Raw genomic sequence first — 6000 nt, forward strand, 5'->3', positions numbered from 1 at the left:
GGGAAAGCCCTATCTAGTGATTACAAGGGTTATTGATGTTCAATTGATTGCTTTTGAATAGGTAAAGTATGAAACCATGCCTATGAGGGGCAACCTTACATAAGCAAGCATCTAGGATAATTTTATATATTCTCAACTATCCAACAAATTCCACTTTTATTGGTCTACATTAGCTTGAGTCACACAACCCAAACAAGAATTGGAGACTTTGAAAGATAGAGCCAAGAAAAGGAAGCATACTATGATAAGAAAAACCATTTGTTGGAGCCAAAGTCTTTACATGTAGCACTAAAGGAATCCAACATTCTTAATTTATAACTCTACCATGGATAAGAGCATAGAAGTGTTACAACACCAATATTTGAAAAGGAGAATGTAGACTTGTGTCTTGGGCATCGACCCGATGATTGTGCCATTATAGTATAAGGGGAAACCCAACTATCTTTTAGCTTCAAGTTATCACAAAATGAGGTCATATAGGTTTGAAAGTGAACCCCTACACCTACCATTATTCCTAGAACTCATTGACTGATTTGGTAAAGCCAAGATGCTTACCAAAAATCAACCCTCACAATGCTTATAACCTTGTCCAAATAAGAGAAGGAGATGAATGGAAGACAACTTCGTATAAGATACGACTATGTTTAGTATACTATTATGAAATGTTTTAACATAATTTTAACATTTGATGATGATATTTCGTGAGTATCTAGATGATAAAATTAAGAGGAATATGAGTATCATATAAGCATACTTCTTGATAAATTGCAAAAGACTAACTTGTATGTACTTTTCATAGTATGCAAGTGGATTTTTCGAGCTATATTATCTCCAAAGGACAATTTGATATGGACCCAAAGAACTGGAAGACCATTCCTGAATGGGGAACACCTACCTCCATTCAAGATGTGCAACTCTTCTTCTTGGGTTTTGCAAACTTCTATTGCATTTTCATCGCATCAATTCTACTCCATATAGACACCCTTCTTTTTGGTGACACGTAGTTCTTTGAGTGGCTACCTAAGCCCACTTTGTTTATATAATTAGTCAATACATTGATACATTTTTCTTGTGAGGAGTACTAGGTTGCAAGGCTAATAGGCCCAATGAAATCAATACCCCCACTACTTGAAGGGTTGACGGGCTATGATAGGTGTTAGTTCCCTTTTAGATTTCCAATCAACACTTTTGTATATTGGCATTTGTCATAATGCTTGACAAATCTAGCCATGTCACGGAATAGGGTGGGTCACCACAAAGGGGAATAAAGAACTTTCCTTACAATAGTGTCTCTATCAAATTGTCCTCCTACATTTCCTCCACATGCTTTTATGATCACACATTGTACCCAATTTTCATAGACACATATTCTCATGAGGCCATCCTATCCTAATCCATATAATTAACTTGCAATCAGCTTTGATAGGGTTAAATATTAACAAGTAGGCATTGGAGCCTTTCCTTTTCAACTAGGTACTCTAGAATCCCTTCTTAAGGATTTCTATGATAGCATTAACCCAATATGGAGTAAGGTCCGCTTTATATAACTATTCTCCCCTAGTAATAGTAAACAAATGGGTACCTAGAAGATTATCCATGATCCCTTTTCATGCGGGTTCTCCATTTGTTGCTCAAGAACATATGGTTTGCTAAATCATGTAGTTTGGCCTAGCAAACCATGACTGAAAAATCAAATTTCAACAAAAGAAATAACTATCTAACAATGTGCACAGCTATGCAAGGTTTGTTGATGAGATATAGAAATGCCTAATGATCAACAAAGAATGTGAAAGGTGGTGCTAATAGATAATACCTGATGATCAATAAAGAATCTGAAAGGTACTGCTAATAGATAATGGGAAGACTTAGCAGCTACAAACACCATTCCTAGACCTTTCCTCGATGGTTGAGTAGTTCATTTTAGCATCTGTGAGCTGTCTACTTATGAAGCTCACGAGAAAGTCCATGTTGTACTCTGAAGGTTGGCATAATATGGCTCTCATAGCAAGCTTGGAAGCATTGATGTGCACATGAAAGGTTATTTGCCAATTTGGAGCTCATAAGACCAATGTTATGGTGCGAACTTTTTCAAAGTTTCGTATGCATATTAACATCCTAGGGTCTACTCAAAGGCAATGAGAAATTTGTACAAACATGTAGCAATCAGTGCATCGTTTAGCACAAATTAGCTATCATATGTTGTATGGTGAAGGAAGCATCGAACACCCTTGTCATTGGTGGACAACAGAACCACATACCATCTTTTGAAACCACATGTCCTGAAATGTAGTCATGTTTATCCCAAAACTAGCACTTCAAGGGTTGAGAGACAAGCCTTTTTGTCAGTATCTTTCGAAAACTATCTGAAGTTTGTCTAGGTGTTCTTCCCAATTGATGTGAATGCAAACATCATATACAAATACCTCAGCACTTTAAATATGTTGGAGAATTGTATATATGAGTTGGAAAAGGGTGGTCGGATCATTAGTTAAGCCGAAGGGGATGACTATATAAGCGAACATTGCCCACTTCATGGTGAATGTCATTTTGTGCCTATCATTTGGATGAACTTGCACCTAATTGTATGTACCTAGAGATTCCATCCAGAAAGCTATAAAATGTCCTTCCCAACCACTCATTCAAGCATGTGCTTAGTATGTGGCTAAGGATAATTGTCCCACTTCATTGCTACATTGACTTTTTTCTAATTGACACACACACTAATCTTTCCATTTTCTTAAGCAATATGATGATTGGAGATACCCAATCTGTGTGTTCAATTTCAAAGAAGAATTTAGTATTCAAGAGACTCAGTTTCTTCTTTGACAATGCATGCATACTTGGCATTCATGGGATATGTTCTCTATCATGTTGGTGTGGTGTCAAGGACCTTTGGAATGTAGTGTGTGATGATACTAGAATCTATTCCCTTGAGTTCTTCTATCGAGCAAGCAAACACATCCAAGAACTCTCTTAAGCGATTTTGAGGATTTGGCATGTCCTTCTTGTTTAGTTCCTATTAGAAGTACCATATGACCTCCTTTCTTGAAATTTGTGAAATATTTGGGGAGAACTTGAGGTTTTCTACGTCACCTCTACTTCTGACTCCTTATCATTTTCTTTCTCTCCTTCGTCAACCTTTTGCACCTTAGATGGATAGAAAGGTTGCCTTTCGTGCGTTAGGTTTTCGAAGATTGAGGAATCTCTAGTCACTCTTTGAGTTAACTTCAGATTCAGAGTTGAAATTGCATCCTTCACTAGATGAGGGTATATCACTTGGGAGTCATAGCTCAAATTCGACTTTGACTTCATATAGCACTATGGATTTGGCTTGGTTGAGTCCTACTCATTTATAGTCAACTACCTCAAGGTACTATAGCCAAATTTTATCACAATTCATACTCATTCATAGTCAACCACCTCAAGGTACTCAAGCCACTTTGATCACAATTCATTCTAATTACCCCTCCATCAATGAAAAAAGCACTATGATCATTTGGTTTAGCGTCTATGATGACTTGTTCTATCACTTGTCCATCTATGTCATAGTGTTTGGTCTCACTATATCGACGTTAGAGGCTTCCTCCTCATATTCATAATTAGTCTAGTAACTATCCAAGCACTTTTCTTTTGAAGATTCGTTTTCTATTTCTTGGTCTTTTGATAGAGCTCCCTCTTGTTTGAAAGAGCCCAATCGTACACGAGGTTTCAGTCATACTCCTTGATCCACTTTCACCTTTGATCTTCCAAGAGTTCTTTAGGGGCTTGAAGTTTACTTTGTCAAGTGGTTGTTCAAGGCCCCCAATAGGTACTCAAGGACTTTGATTACCTCTAGCTTATTCATCACAATGCAAATATGGTGGGTGCACACCAAAGAATTAGGGGCATGGAAGGAAAAGATGAGAGTTTGTGATGGAGGGGTGAGGAAGGGGGCTAGAAAAGGGGGAGTGGGAAAAGGTGGAAAAGGGGACATGGAGAACTTATACACCTGAATGAGATCTTCCAATTTTATTGACTATTCCATCATCTCACTTGGGAGCTTTGGCTTCACCCCACTTTGTCACATAATCAATGCATACAAAGATATACTCGTTATTCTTTCTTCTAATCGGAGGGTTGATGGACCGTACAAAGTTGATGCTCCACTTCTCGAATTTCTTTAAGGGAAGGATGGGTTATAGTGGTATATTGTGCTTGTTTTGGTTAGCTTCCCATTTGTTGTTGCCATGCATTAAAATAGTTATAGTAATCGTAAACATCTTTATGTAGTGTAAACCACCAATACCCTTCAAGAAGAGCCTTTCTGGCTATTGCATCTCTCCTATGAAATATCTACCACATGGCTCTTCACAGTAGCAAGCCTTCAATATGACCCCAATCTCATCTCTTGTGATACATCTATGAAGCACTTCATCTTTGTCTTTCTTGTACAATGCACTACCTAGCAAAGTGTAGGAGACAAATTCCAATAGTAGCTTCTTCTTCTCTTTGCTAGAGAGTCTAGGAGGGTATTATTGTATAGCCAAAAGGTTGGCAATGTCCTTCTACAATGGGGTAATAATCTCCTTAGAAATAAGGACATATTTGGAAGATTTGGATCAACATGCTCCTCTTTTTCACTTTGAGAGATCTGCAATAGATAATCAACAAGTACATGAAAGTTGCTAGGGTTTATTATCCCTTTTAAGCCAAAATATTGAAAAAGGAGTAACTATTGCATCATTCGGTCTTTCACATCTAATTTGTTCATTAAAAAAGTCCGAGCTTCATGATCCATGGACTTAAAATCAATTGAAGGTGATGTTGAAACTTCTTCAATGTAAATACCATAGCTAGCATTGCAATTCTATCTGTGTAATTCCTTTCTCTATCAATGACTTTGTGGCTTGCAATAATAGGTTGGTGCTTGGAAGACCCTTTTTGGCGTAGAATGGCACCTGCTTCTTATATTAATGCATTACTGTGCACATTGAACTCTTTCATTCAATTAGGAGACTGAAGGATGGGTGCTTCAATCAGGCACTCTCTAAGAGTATTGAAAACTTCTTCACATTTAGAAGTCCAAATAAACTCCACATTTGCACAATAAATCTTCTGTAATAGCCCACATGACTTAGGAATCCTATCAGTTTCTTTAAGTTTACATGCACAATCAAGGTTGCAATCTTCATGATCTTGGTTGGGATCCATTGCTATCCCTTATGCAGAGGTGATGTGGCGAGGAAACCCTCATAAAGACCCTCCAAAAATGCATTTGTCTGGGTTGAGAGATATCCCATATTTCTTGGATTGATCAAGTCATTGTTGTAAGTGTTCCCAGTGCTTGTAGAAGAGATTGAAGATATAAAATTCATCTAGATAAACTTCAATGAAATTATGTAACTGATTCTAAAAGGCTACTATGATCACATGTTGGAAGGTAATTAGGGCATTACACAGCATGAACAATATCGACTATATGCATAGGTTCCCCTTTCTATTGTAAAAGTAGTCTTAGACCGACCTTCTTTTGCAATGTGCACTTGATTCTATTCATAGAATCTAGCCAGCAATAAGGAGTATAGCTCATGGCTTGCGAGTGTGCCCAATAACTAATCCATGAACAGAATAGGAGAATGAACTTTCTTTGTCTTGGAGTTAAGCTTCTAAACATCCAGATAGATTTGAAGCTTTCCAATCTTCTTGGGCATGAGCACAATGTGCAAAACCCATTCACTATGGACCATTAGGTAAATGAAATCTACATCCAAGAGCATCAATAACTCAATCTTCACTAGAGCAAGGTAGTTTGGACTCATTCATACATTAGTGCTATTGAAGTTGCATGACATTCAACTCCAGACCGATGTTATGTCAGCATACAATAGGATCAATCCCCTTCAAATCCTTGTAGGACCATGCAAACATATCTAGATTCTCCTTTAGTAGGTTGCGCAAAACCATACATTGAAGGCTCTTCCATCAACAATGGACTCAAGAAAGCCTTGCTAGTAAAGCACA

The sequence above is a fragment of the Lygodium microphyllum genome, chromosome 12 (genome assembly GCF_053477565.2).
Source record: "Lygodium microphyllum isolate KBCC chromosome 12, Lygodium_microphyllum_v1.1.10, whole genome shotgun sequence".
NCBI classification, from domain to species: Eukaryota; Viridiplantae; Streptophyta; class Polypodiopsida; order Schizaeales; family Lygodiaceae; genus Lygodium; species Lygodium microphyllum.